The sequence below is a fragment of the Nicotiana tomentosiformis genome, chromosome 12, assembly GCF_000390325.3.
Source record: "Nicotiana tomentosiformis chromosome 12, ASM39032v3, whole genome shotgun sequence".
Classification (NCBI taxonomy): Eukaryota; Viridiplantae; Streptophyta; class Magnoliopsida; order Solanales; family Solanaceae; genus Nicotiana; species Nicotiana tomentosiformis.
The window spans coordinates 74,735,126-74,748,277 of NC_090823.1; the positions used below are offsets into that span (position 1 = coordinate 74,735,126).

The 13,152-nt window shown below is 40.6% G+C and overlaps 1 long non-coding RNA gene across 1 annotated transcript; it reads right to left on the reverse strand.

Annotated features, from left to right (window-relative positions):
* Positions 1-12,006: 12,006 nt before the first annotated feature.
* On the reverse strand, positions 12,007-12,995 carry LOC138903694 (uncharacterized). The gene is made up of 3 exons (XR_011413036.1): positions 12,756-12,995; positions 12,565-12,633; positions 12,007-12,116 (listed from the first exon to the last, which is right to left on the reverse strand). It is a non-coding gene; the product is annotated as an uncharacterized lncRNA (long non-coding RNA).
* Between the last annotated feature and the right edge of the window lie 157 nt (positions 12,996-13,152).

Genomic DNA, 13,152 nt, shown 5'->3' on the forward strand with positions numbered 1-13,152 from the left:
GAATTCTCATACACATTGGCATCTAGGCATATAAATGTACTTTTCCTCATGCCTTTTGAGAATGAAACATTTACCTGTTGAAATGTTTTGGAAGGAAAATCATGATTTTACAAACCTTCTCATATTTTGGTACTTTCGGTAAAAGATTTGGGTTTTCATTGTTATACTTGAAAGGCATGTCTATTTTCTGAAATCGTGAACGAGATGAACATTATATTTCTGAGTTATTTTTTGTACCACTTTTATTATATTGTTATGAGATGTTATTGGCTATTGGTGTTGGACTTTGACATGTGTTCCAGCTCGTCACTACTTTCAACCTAAGGTTAGGTTTGTTACTTATTGAGTACATGGGGTCGGTTGTACTCATACTACACTTCTGCACCTTGCGTGCAGATATTGGATGTGGATGTTGCTGTGATCGATGGGAGCGGGATTTAAAGACGTACATGCATTCCGATTGTAGCTGCTTCTTGTTCATGATAGCCATATATTTATAAAAAACTGTTTATGTAAATTTCAAACAGATGATGTATTTATTTCATACCAGCTTGGTAAATTCTAATCTTAGAAGCTCATGATTTATACTACCAGTCCTTAGGGAATGTATAAGATTCAGATATTTTCTTTCACTTAATTGTCTTATAAAATTTCATGGAATTGGATAGTTGTTATTTGGCTTACCTAGCGAGTTGGGTTAGGTGTCATCACGACTAGTTGAATTTTGGGTCGTGACAAGGAGGTATCAGAGCTCTAGGTTCATAGGTTCTACAAGTCATGAGCAAGTGTCTAGTAAAGTCTTGCGGATCGGTATGATGACATCCATACCTATATTCGAGAGGCTACAGGGGAATTTAGGATAATTTCCCATCGTTCTTTCCTTATCGTGCGGAATTGATTAAGTTTGAAACATAACTCTTTGAATTCTCTCCACGCATCCGTGTGCGCATGTAAGAGCTCGGTATCGGCTGGTGATTCTATGGATGAGGTGCAAGTTGTCATTTCTGGGTGCTGATGATGGGCCAATCTGGAGGACTTGAGGCCGGTTTTGACTGTAGCTCGAGCATGTAGATTTCGGCTATGTGGGCACGGTCTTTTGGGAACTTATGTGATCGATAGCGTCCCTATGAGTGGAATTTGTGACTCGATGAGTGGCCGGATGGCTATATGATGAGCATGATGTGATTGCAGAATGTGTTCAGATGGTTTGATTGTGACGAGAATAGTTTGCGTGGGATGTAAGAAGGGCTATGGGGTGCTAGATTGTTGTCTTGATGTGACACATAGCCCCAAGTTATGAGTGTGTTGAAAGATTTTTTGTGTTGATTAATTATGGAGTGAAGTAGATTTTCATGTCTTGTTGTGAGTTCAGACTCAGGAAGATTCAGTGATGGTGTAGTAATTGTTGCTGCAAAAGGGTATAGATGTCAATTTTAGGCTAAGCAGGTGGGTTATCTCCTGCGGAGTAATCTACGGAGGTGTGATCCTTATAATGTTGTGTGGAGAGTTTTCTTTCTACCAACGGGGTATATGTGTTAAGATTTGAATTTGAATTTGGTTGAGAAAGTTGACATGATCGTCATGTGGATGTATGTGAGCTTAGTGGATTATTTGAGGTACTATATGGTTTGTGTTATGTGAGCTTTTGAGGATTTAATTGAATCTTCCTGCGGTATTATGGCAGTAATAGAGTATGGGTTTGGTGAGTTATTAGATGTTCTATTCTATGGCATTGAGTTAAGTGGGGGAGTTTGCTATCAACGATTTGATTGCATGGTTACGTGTAGTATTGGTTTTGGTCTGAAGCATACTTGTGGATCGGTTATGACTTGCAGAGGTTGAGATGAAGGATGACTCGAGTAAAGGAATTTCTGGATACGGGTTATGTTACACCTTATGGGTATATGGAAATCATGGAATGATTGAGTCGTTATTCGTGAAAGATGTAGTGCGCATGCAGTAGGATGTCGTTCTTTGAGTGAAAGATGTAGATTACTTCTTTGGGTGTTGTTGTTCTAATGGGGCACATGTCGTTCGACCCGTTTGGCCGGTGCAATTGAGATTTGAGCAGAGTGGATGACTCTCGAGAAGGTTCTAATGGGTTCAAGATTTATTTGTAGCAATTGAGAATTTTGCAGATTTGTATATGGCTAGAATGTGAGATTTAAGTTGGATGGTGTCGAGGCTTGTGGCATTTATATATTATTATGGATTCTACATTTCAGCATCAGTAAGGTGAAGGAAATAGTTTTAGATTTACAGAAGGTCTCTTTAGAGTGCGTGTCTCGGTTGTGGCACTTTTGGGGTGCTTAAGATGGAATACAATGGCTTATGGGCCTTAGGATGGTGTTGTTTTATTTTAGGATATCGCGGGGAGAGTTTTGGTTAAGGATCGTGGTGTTCTGGCAATAAGAAGTGTCACCTTGAGGGTAATTCAGAAGGAACTCAGAGGAATAGTACAACTTGATATTAGGTTGGAGCAGCAAGGCAATAAATACAATTGGTTCCTTGGGGTATTTATGATGTGGTGAGTCTCTACAGGTGTTTCGTGGCAATACTCTTGGGTTTGGAGACCTGCATGGCTTAGTTGAATTAGAGGGATTCGGTTCTGATGGCTTGGTTGCGTGTTAATGGGTTTCAAAGAGTTTCGATGGTTGCTACCACGGTTTGAGATGGATATTTCCTACCGGCATGAGGAGCATGTTGCGTGTTGTGATTTTCTCCTGGATGAGATCCAATAGAAGGTTTCTGGCTAATTGAGTATGTAGTTTGCTTGTGACTCAGAATTGATTATGAGACTCTCGTACTTTTCATATTCATGATAGATGCGGTATGTTGTGGGGAATTAAAATTTGAGTGTGCAAGGTCACAGTTTAGTTTTGAAAGGAAGGGCATGAATTCTTAGACAACATGGGCGGTTTCAAATGACTAGATGAATGATATTTCCACTTGGTATTTCCTGAGGAGAGCGTACATTTCAGAAAGTGCACTAAGTGTTGACGTACGGATACTTCATTGGTATTGCGGTACTCACATGGTTGATCGGCTGTTAATATTCAGATTTTGTTATGTGGCACGGAAGAATTTTAGAAGTATTCCTCGTGGGATGATCGTGTATGAGAGATGTGTTAGACATTCGGGCGGTGGAGTTGATATGGTGATTCGTGTATTCTACGGATTCGGAGACCAGGAGTTCTCAAAAGCAGATCTATTTGTGGTTGTGGACTGTGAAAACGTGGCCAAAGCTATCCAGATGATAGTATATGTTATGGTTAGGTCATTATGGACTTTCGGAGGATTATTTATCTATTTGTGGATGACCATAGTTGATTTGGGGCCCATTGGTAGGCCCAACGAGGATTTGTATTCTACATCGGGTCATGTTGGTCGACTACATACTGCTATTGTTGGGGGATGTGCCATTCAGTTAGAGTGGAGATTATTCGTGCTCTGATATGATCTATGTGTTACTTTTCTATGCCACTAGGAGTTTGGATTTGTTGTTTATATGCACACATAGTGCGGTCCTATTTGGGCCTTATAGCAGAATTCGAGCAGAATGGTTATTGGGGTTCAGAATGGTTGATTACGCTTTAGTTATGGCCTTTGTCCGGTTATGATGTATGGTGCTATTTTCTTCTCGGTGGTTGCGGTCATGCACATTTGTTACTAGGCATCTAATTGCACGTGGTTGTTGATTTTAAGCATGGTGGCTTGAGGTATTTCATATAGACCAGTGTTTGGATGGGGTCACGCATGTTGAGATATGATCCTTTGTGTTAGATTCATGCATCTTGGTACTACTATGTAAGATGTCTTTGTAGCATTGCGGTTGTGGTGGTACTTGTTGAAGATGTGGGATGGTTCTCTTGTTTGAGTCATTTTCCATTTTGGGTACATTTGAGTTGTTGCTTATTGTGCACGGATTGCACAGGTCATGATTCTAGGTAGTATTGGTGTGGCATGTCGATAGGATAGTTGGGCCTGATAAAGTGAGGTCATTGGACCTAGAATGGGTGCCATCAGATTTGTTTGCAGCATATTTGGAACGTTAATATCGCTGATCGGCTTAGAAATTGGCTATAGTTCTTGTCAAAGGAGAGGGAGCTCCATGGATTGTTTATCTGATGAGTGGTTATGAGTTTCTGCGTGCTTATTTCATCGTCGACAGTGTACGAAGATTTTTGAACGAGGTTTTGTTTGAAATGAGGTTATTACCGGTAATGAGTTGTTTTGAGTAGCAATTGTGATCGGAAGTAATTGCTATTAGTATTTGAGTTATGTGGTATATCATGTGATTTTGTTCTAGGTTATGGTTATGATTTGACGCAGTCGGTTCAGACTAATACAGTGTATAGATGCGATATTCGGGACTTATAGAAAATTTCGGATGTTGGAAATTGGATCATGTGGTTTACGGGCTTAGGTTGAAGTAATGATCTTAAGTTATGTTTGGTTGTCAGGCCTATATGGAATAGGGTGACGTGGGTTCACCCCCGGGTATGTGCAGGGTAAGGTTACACGGAGGATTGATAACTTTGGAATGACTCTTGGCACGTTTGAGGACAAACGTATGTTTAAGTAGGGGAGGATGTAACGACCCGACTGCAGAAGCGGCATGTGGCACAGAAGCAAAAATTGTTTGGCGCACCTGCCCGTGCGCAGAAGCGGAAAATGTCCGCAAGTGCGAAAGGGACGGTTTTCATGGGGCTTCGCAGAGGCGAGATTTTATCCGTAGAAGCGGAGGTCGCAGATGCATCATTTTGACCGCATATGCGAAAACCGCTAGGCAGAAGCTATAAAAATTGAGGTTTTGGTTCTTTTATCATATTTTGAGATGTGGGACTCGGATTGTGGCGACTTTTGAAGCAATTTTCATCACAAGGACTGGGGTAAGTGTTCTACACTTGGTTTTCATTATATTCCATGAATCTATCTTCGTTTTTGGTAATTGGTTTGTGAATTTAGAGAGGAATTTGGGGGGGTTTGCCTAAAGTTTCATAATGTGAATTTTTAAGTTTTGAACATCGATTTGAGCTGGATTTGAGTAAAACTAGTATGGTTGGACTCATAATTGAATGAGTTATCGGATTTTGTAAGTTTCATTTGGTTCCGAGGCGCGGGCCCGGGTTGACCTTTTGGCTGATTTTGGGCTTTTGATTAAGGATTCAACCTTTACCATTTGGAATTGTTTTCTTAGGCTTTATTTGATGTATTTGAGTTCCTTTTGGCTAGTTTTGAGCCGTTCGGAGGTCGGTACGCGTGGGATGGCATTTTTGGAGCATCGCTTGGCTTACTCGGTATTGGATTTGGCTTGTTCGAGGTAAGTAACACTTCTAAACTTAGTGTTGAGGGTATAAAACTCTGAATTACGTGTTATGTGATTTGTTTGGAGGTGACGCACATGCTAGGTGACGGGCGTATGGGCGCGCACCGTAAAAATTGAGACTGAGTCTATTTCGTAGAGCTGTGTAGTTAATTAACTTGTATTTTTTCCAGTATTTGTCATGTGTTAGAGAAACTGAGCCGTGACTCATGTTAGAAATCATGCTTAGGCAAATGCTGGTATAATTAGGACCCACTGAGGTCATTTCTGCTGTCGAATTATATTTTTAAATTATAATTTTATACTCAGTCATATACATTCATTGCATATCATATCTCAGTCCCTGTTGTTAATTGTTGATACATCACATCATCATTTTGGGCTAGGTTCATGACATAGTGAGCCCGAGAGACTGGAGAGATTGATGACTGAGTGAGGTCGAGGGCCTGATTGTGAGGTTATTGATACTATAACACGTGAGTTGTCCGTGCGGATCCAGATATTGATACTATAGCACGTGAGTTATCCGTGCTATTTGCTCCGCATCGCCCGCTCGGTCTCCCAAGTAGCTTCCTCAACTGGCTAACCTCTCCACTGCACCTTCACCGAAGCTATGTCCTTTGACCTAAACTTTCGAACCTATCGATCCAAAATGGTCATCGGTTCCACATCATAAGTCAAATCACCATCCAACTGAACTGTGCCGAAATCCAAAACATGAGACGGATCACCGACATACTTTCGGAGCATAGAAACATGAAATACTGGATGCACACTCGACAAACTATGTGGCAAGGCAAGCTTGTAAGCCACCTCTCCAATCCTCTGAAGTACTTCAAATGGCCTAATATATCGAGGGCTCAACTTGCCCTTCTTCCCGAACCTCATAACACCCTTCATGGGTGAAACCTTGAGCAGAATCTTCTCCTCAACCATGTAAGAAACATCACGGACCTTCCTGTCAGCATAACTCTTCTGTCTAAACTGCACCGTGCGAAGCCGATCCTGAATCAATTTAACCTTGTCCAAAGCATCCTGAACCAAGTCAGTACCCAATAGCCTAGTCTCACCCAGCTCAAACCAACCCACAGGAGATCTACACTGTCTCTCATACAAAGCCTCATATGGAGCCATCTGAAGACTCGACTTGTAGCTGTTGTTGTAGGCAAACTCCACGAGCGGCAGAAACTGATCCCATGAACCCCCAAAATCAATGACATAAGCGCGTAGCATGTCTTCCAATATCTAAATAGTGCACTCGGACTGTCCTTCCTTCTGAGGGTGAAACGTCAACTCAACCTGGGTACCCAAATCTCGCTACACGTCTCTCCAAACCCGTGTGCCTCGATCTGAAATGATGGACACTAGCACGCCGTGGAGGCGGACAATCTCTCGGATGTAAATCGCAGCCAACCGCTCCGAAGAATAAGTAGTCCCAACAGGAATGAAGTGTGCGGACTTGGTTAGCCGATCCACAATCACCCAAATAGCATAAAACTTTCTCGAAGTCTGTGGGAGGCCAACTACAAAATCCATGGTGATCCGCTCCCATTTCCACTCTAGAATCTCTAACTTCTGAAGCAATCCGTCTGGTCTCTGATGCTCATACTTCACCTGCTGACAGCTGAGGCACCGAGCTACAAACCCCACTATATTCTTTTTCATTCTTTTCCACCAATAATGGTGTCTCAAGTCCTGATACATCTTTGTGGCACCCGAATGAATGGAGAACCGCGAACTGTGGGCCTCCTAAAGAATCCACTCATGTAGCCCATCCACATTAGACACAAAAATCCAACCTTGCATCCTCAATACTCCATCATCCCCAATAGTAACATCTCTGGCATCACCATGGTGAACCGTGTCCTTAAGGACAAGTAAATGGGAATCATCATACTGACGCTCTCTAATGCGATCATATAAGGAAGACCGAGAAACTACACAAGCTAGAACCCGACTGGTATCCGAAACATCTAATCTCACGAACTGGTTGGCCAAGGCCTAAACATCAACTACAAGAGGTCTCTCACCAACATGAATGAATGCAAGGCTACCCATACTCACCGCCTTTCTACTCAAGGCGTCGGTAACCACATTATCCTTCCCGGGATAATCCAGAATAGTGATATCATAGTCCTTTAGTAGCTCCAACCATCTCCGCTGCCTCAAATGTAGATCCTTCTGTTTGAACAAGTGATGGAGACATCGATGATCTGTAAACACCTCACAAGACACACCGTAGATATAATGCTTCCAAATCTTCAATGGATGAACAATGGTAGCTAACTCCAAATCGTGGACAAGGTAGTTCTTCTCATGGGGCTTCAACTGATGCGAAGCATAAGCAATCACTCTACGCTCCTGCATCAAAACACATACAATACCGATCCGAGAAGCATAACAATACACTGTATAAGAGCCTGAAGCTGAAGGTAAAACTAGAACTGGAGTTGTAGTCAAGGCGGTCTTTAGCTTCTGAAAGCTCTCCTCACACTCATCCGTCCACCTGAAAACAACACCCTTTTGGGTCAATTTGGTCAAAGGCAATGCGATAGACGAGAAACCCTCCATGAAACGACGATAATAACCGACCAAGCTAAGAAAGCTCTGAATTTATATAGCTGAGAATGGTCTGGGCTAACTCTGAACCGTCTCTATCTTCTTCGGATCCACCTGAATACCCTCACTGGACACCACGTGCCCCAAGAACGCCACCGAACTAAGCCAAAACTCACATTTAGAGAACTTAGCATAAAGCTTCTCCTCCCTCAACTGCTGCAACACAATCCTCAAATACTGGGCATGTTCCTCCTGGCTACGATAGTACACCAAGATATCATCAATGAACACTATGACAAACGAGTCGAGATAAGGCTGAAATACACTATTCATATGATGCATGAATGTTACCGGGGCGTTGGTCAGCCCAAAAGACATCATGGGGAACTCATAATGACCATAACGAGTCCTGAATGTTGTCTTTAGAATATTCGAGTCTCGAATCTTCAACTGGTGATACCCAGACCTCAAGTCAATCTTAGAGAACACCCTCGCTCCCTGAACCTGGTCAAATAGATCATCAATGCACGACAAATAATACTGTTCTTGATTGTAACTTTGTTTTGGTCGAATTCAAATTTCGGAAGTTGGAGTAGGTTCGTAATGTCATTTATGACTTGTATGCAAAATTTGGGGTCAATCGGACCTGTTTTGATAAGTTTCGTCGTCATTTGTAGAAGTTGAATTTTCTTAGTTTCAATAGGCTTGAATTGGGGTGCGATTCGTGTTTTTGAAGTTGTTTGATGTGATTTGAGGGCTCAACTAAGTTTGTATGAGGTTTTAGGACTTGTTGGTATATTTAGTTGAGGTCCCAGGGGCCTCGGGTTGATTTCAGATGGTTAACGGATCAAAAGTTGAAGTTGGACCTCTACTGGTGTAACCGCACCTGTGGAGCTTTGATCGTAGGTGCGGGCTGGCTTGCGCAGGTGCGAGTTGGAGGTGAGTGTGCAGGGGGTCGCATGTGCGAGGAGTTTTCAGCACTTGCGTGGCCGCATGTGCAGTGAGAGGTGCGCAGAAGCGGAAGGCGTGCAGGTGCAATAGTGAGTTCCGCATCTGTGTGACCGCAGATGCGGCAGGGGAACCGCAAAAGCGAAACTGGGCAGATGGGCTTGGTCGGCAGAGGCGGCTTGGGTTCTCGCAGAAGCGAGTACACAGAAGCGGAGTGAGGGACCGCAGTAGCGGAATGAGCCACAAATGCGTGTGTAATGTCACTTCTACGACGCCGTAGAAGCGGAAGTGTTGGGCAGATTATTAAAACAAGGGTTCACGAGGCAAGATTCGAGGCATTCAGAGGCCGTTTTGCGAGGCAAGAGTGTGTTGGAGTAGAGATTTGCTTGGATTGAGGTAAGTAACAGTTTTAAATTTGGTTGTGAGGGTACGAAACCCCGTATTATGTGTCATGTATTTGGTTTCGAGGTGATACACATGCTAGGTGACGGGCGTGTGGGTGTACACCGTAAGAATTGTGACTTGGTCAAATTTCATGGAACTGTGTAATTGAGTAATCTGTTGTTGTCTGTACATTCTCCATATATTAGAGATATATTAGAGAAATTGAACCACAAATCATGTTAGCAATCATGTTTAGATTATGTGTTGGCACTGTAGGGACCCATAGAGGTCGTGTACATATTGAATTATCTGCTAAATTGTTATTTTGTACTCAGTCACAATTATACTCGTATATTACATCTCAGTGTCTATTGTTCATCATTGATGCATCATATTATTGCTGTTTAGGCTGCTTATCATGATTTCTGAGAGCCTGAGAGACTGGAGAGGATGATGACTGAGTGAGGCCGAGGGCCTGATTATGAGGATGTTTATGGGATCGGGTTGCACGCTGAAACATGTTTCACTGAGGTATGCCATGATTGACTTGTTATAGTGCTTGGGCTGAAGGGGTCCCTCCGGAGTCTATACACATCCCCAGTGAGCGCATCTACCTACTGAGTGCCGAGTGCCGGGTGCTGAGTGATTGAGAGAAATGAGTGACTGTGAGGAAAGAGTGAATGTGAGGTTGGAGTGAATGGGAGGACTGAGTGACTGTTGCTCTGAGAGGATGCATTGACTTCATTATTTTTGCACTTCACCTGTCATATATCACTGTCTTGAAATTTCTGAGAGATATTATCTTCTGTTTTAGTTGAACTTGACATGAATTTACTGTTTTGGTCTTAATTGTCAAACTTGAAATCATGCCTACCTCCCTATGATGAAATTACTGTAATTGGACTATAACTGTGAAGCTCATCACTACTTTCAATTCTTTATTTAGTATTATTACTTACTGAGTTGGTTGTACTCACGCTACATCCTGTACTTCGTGTGCAGATCCAGGTATTTTCGGACACGGTGGGTGTTGATTCTATCACACGGTTGATCTTTTGGAGAATCCAAGGTAGCTGTCCGGTGTTTCGCAGACCTTGTCACTCCATTCCTATATTTCTGTTTATTGTATTTAATTTCAAACTATCATAGACAGTATATTCTAGACTTGTGATGTATATATGCTCATGTACTCTGTGACACCCCGATAGTTGGGAACTTCTGCGTTGTGATTTGGATTTCTATCCCTGTTTTATTAAAACTTTTATTATTTAAACTGCTTTAATTCATTTTTGTTAAAGGTGTTGGAATTATTTCGAAAGAACGGCTTGCCTAGTACCACGATAGGCGCCATCACGACAGGTTAGAATTTTGGGTCGTGATATGATGTAATTAAGAAAATTGGGATTCTAATCCCTTCTGTTTGTAGTTGTTGTACTAGACACAGGAGGAAACAATGTCCCATATATTCAGAGATAGCCAAATTGCTAGACAGGTTTGGTTCTTCAAACGTAATTGTTTTTTGGGGTTTGATTTAGCACTGGTCATCTAAGACAAACCATCATGAATTGGTGGTTAGCTAAAGAAAGAAATGGAGTTCACTCAGTGTTACTCCAATGTATACCGTCTATGATTTGTTGGAAAATATGGTTGAACAGATATGCAGCAAGGTTTGATAATAAATCCATGTCAGGGTGGCATATCATCATCTCAAAGTGCTTAACATTAATCCTTAATTGTCAGTTTCCTACTCTAAAACTTTCACAACTCTGGATAGACAAGTGTAAGTATGTGGAGAAGTTACAATTTTCTATTCACTCCCAGGCTATTAAATGGAACAAACCCGATAGGGGTTGGGTAAAATTGAATGTTGATGGATGCAACAAAGGTAATCTTTGTTCAGCAGGAGGAGGGGATATCATTAGTGATCATCGCGGCAACATGATGAAGGCTTTTGCAGAATTCTATGGCCAGTTTAATAGAAGCCAAGGCACTATTGCATGGTATTAAGTTTATGTAGTAATTCTGGTTTTCTGAAAGTTCATGTGGAATCTGATTCAATGTTTACTGTCAACATAATTAATAGAAAGATGGTACCTTCTTGGCAAATCAAACATATTATTGAGCATATTTAATTTGGGAGGTAACTACGACTGGAGATTTCAAGTTTACACACGCATTTAGAGAAGGCAACATGGTCGCAGATCAACTTGCGAACCTAGGAGTAAACTCACATAATTGTGCTATCTTCAATGAAGTTGTTTCACTGCATAGAAATGTTAGGGCTTCAATGAAGTTAGAACAAGATGATTTACCAAATTTTCGATTCGAGCCCAAAAGAAATTATTTTATTGTTAATGATGATATCTCTTGACAGTGCATTGCTTAGAGTACTTATGACTAGATTGTATGTAGTTATGTATGATATGAACTATCCAACTTGTAAGGAGGTGTCCTCAACTCTCAAATAATTCCTTTGTGATCAACGACAAACTAGATTGGGTTCCACCAATCTACACTTTGTAATTGAGGTCAAGGTTTATATCCTCCTTCGTGTAATTGTGATTTTTGGAATACGCATGTTGGAGTCTGGCCTAACTCCTCTATCCCTGTGATGGAACTTTGATTAGAAAAACAGTTCAATTGTCCAAAAATTACAATTCAAACTTTAGCAAACTTCCATATATAAAAGCTCTTCTGAAACTGAAAGAATTATCCTAAAATTCTGTATCTCTGCCTTACAATAAACAGGCAGGATATAGCACATAATGTAATATCTAAAAACTCAGATTGGCCGTATCGATCAGGTGTAGAAGCGATAAGTCTTGGCTGATTTGATGATACTCCATAATCCACCAATGGGAGATGTTAGAGTCAAAAGTACACCCACTATAATGCAAAGCTGCAACATAAAGAGAGAAAAAATAAGAGATAGGGGTAAGTAGGGAAAAATCTTGCACGAAACGTTGCATGTACAAAATTATATTAATTTATCACAATTAATTTATATATTGATGTGAGAATCTGCATTTATTAACAATGATAAGATGCTATATCTTATGCAAAAGACACTTGTTATGTACTTATTGCTCTGATGCATATCATCGAGTGTATAAAAAGTTTTCCACTTAATAATTTGTATAGACAACGCTATTTATATCAAATCAATAAATATGTACTTAAGATATTTGTTTTTCATAAATATATTTTAAACTTAACTATGGTGAAGTTATATGCACTCTCATTTTAATTTTTAATCGCTGAGTTTTATTGATTAGTTTGATGTAAACACTGAGTGCAAGTAAATTTCATGATTACATAATTACATTTACAAGTTCTGGTAAACTTACCCAGTTCGTACACCATGACAAGCCAAACCGTCTGGGCTTTTTTATAATAAGCCAGATGATGCATGGAAGCTGTAGGTAGAAATTAAAAACATAGTAAATGTTAAATATCTTTGTCATATGAGTATTATATAGTCATAACTTCTGATTTAATGAAGTGAAAATTTAATGAGTTATCTATGAAATATACTTACATAATATGAGGTTGGTGCCAGAGCAAAACCTCCAAAGAATCCCATCAAACCACCAAAGAATGGTATTGTCATGTAGCCATACTTCTCTATACCAACCTTATTTGTTCCGAATTATTTTGGCTGTTATAGCGAAGTATTGTTATAGAGAACATATATTATAACATAGCATAAAAATTAGTTCCATAAAAACTTGGCTTTTACGGTGAATGATTGTTATATAGCGATGCTGTTATAGAGAGGTCTGACCGTAATTAAAAGTAGTGAAAGATACTTGGTAACTCCCAATGACATGAGCGACAACAAAAATGTTAGCAGTTTGTGACTTATTTCTACCGGGTTTTGGGAGTTGAAATTGTTTGAATTGTAGTTTATTTATTTCAGATATTTATTATTATTC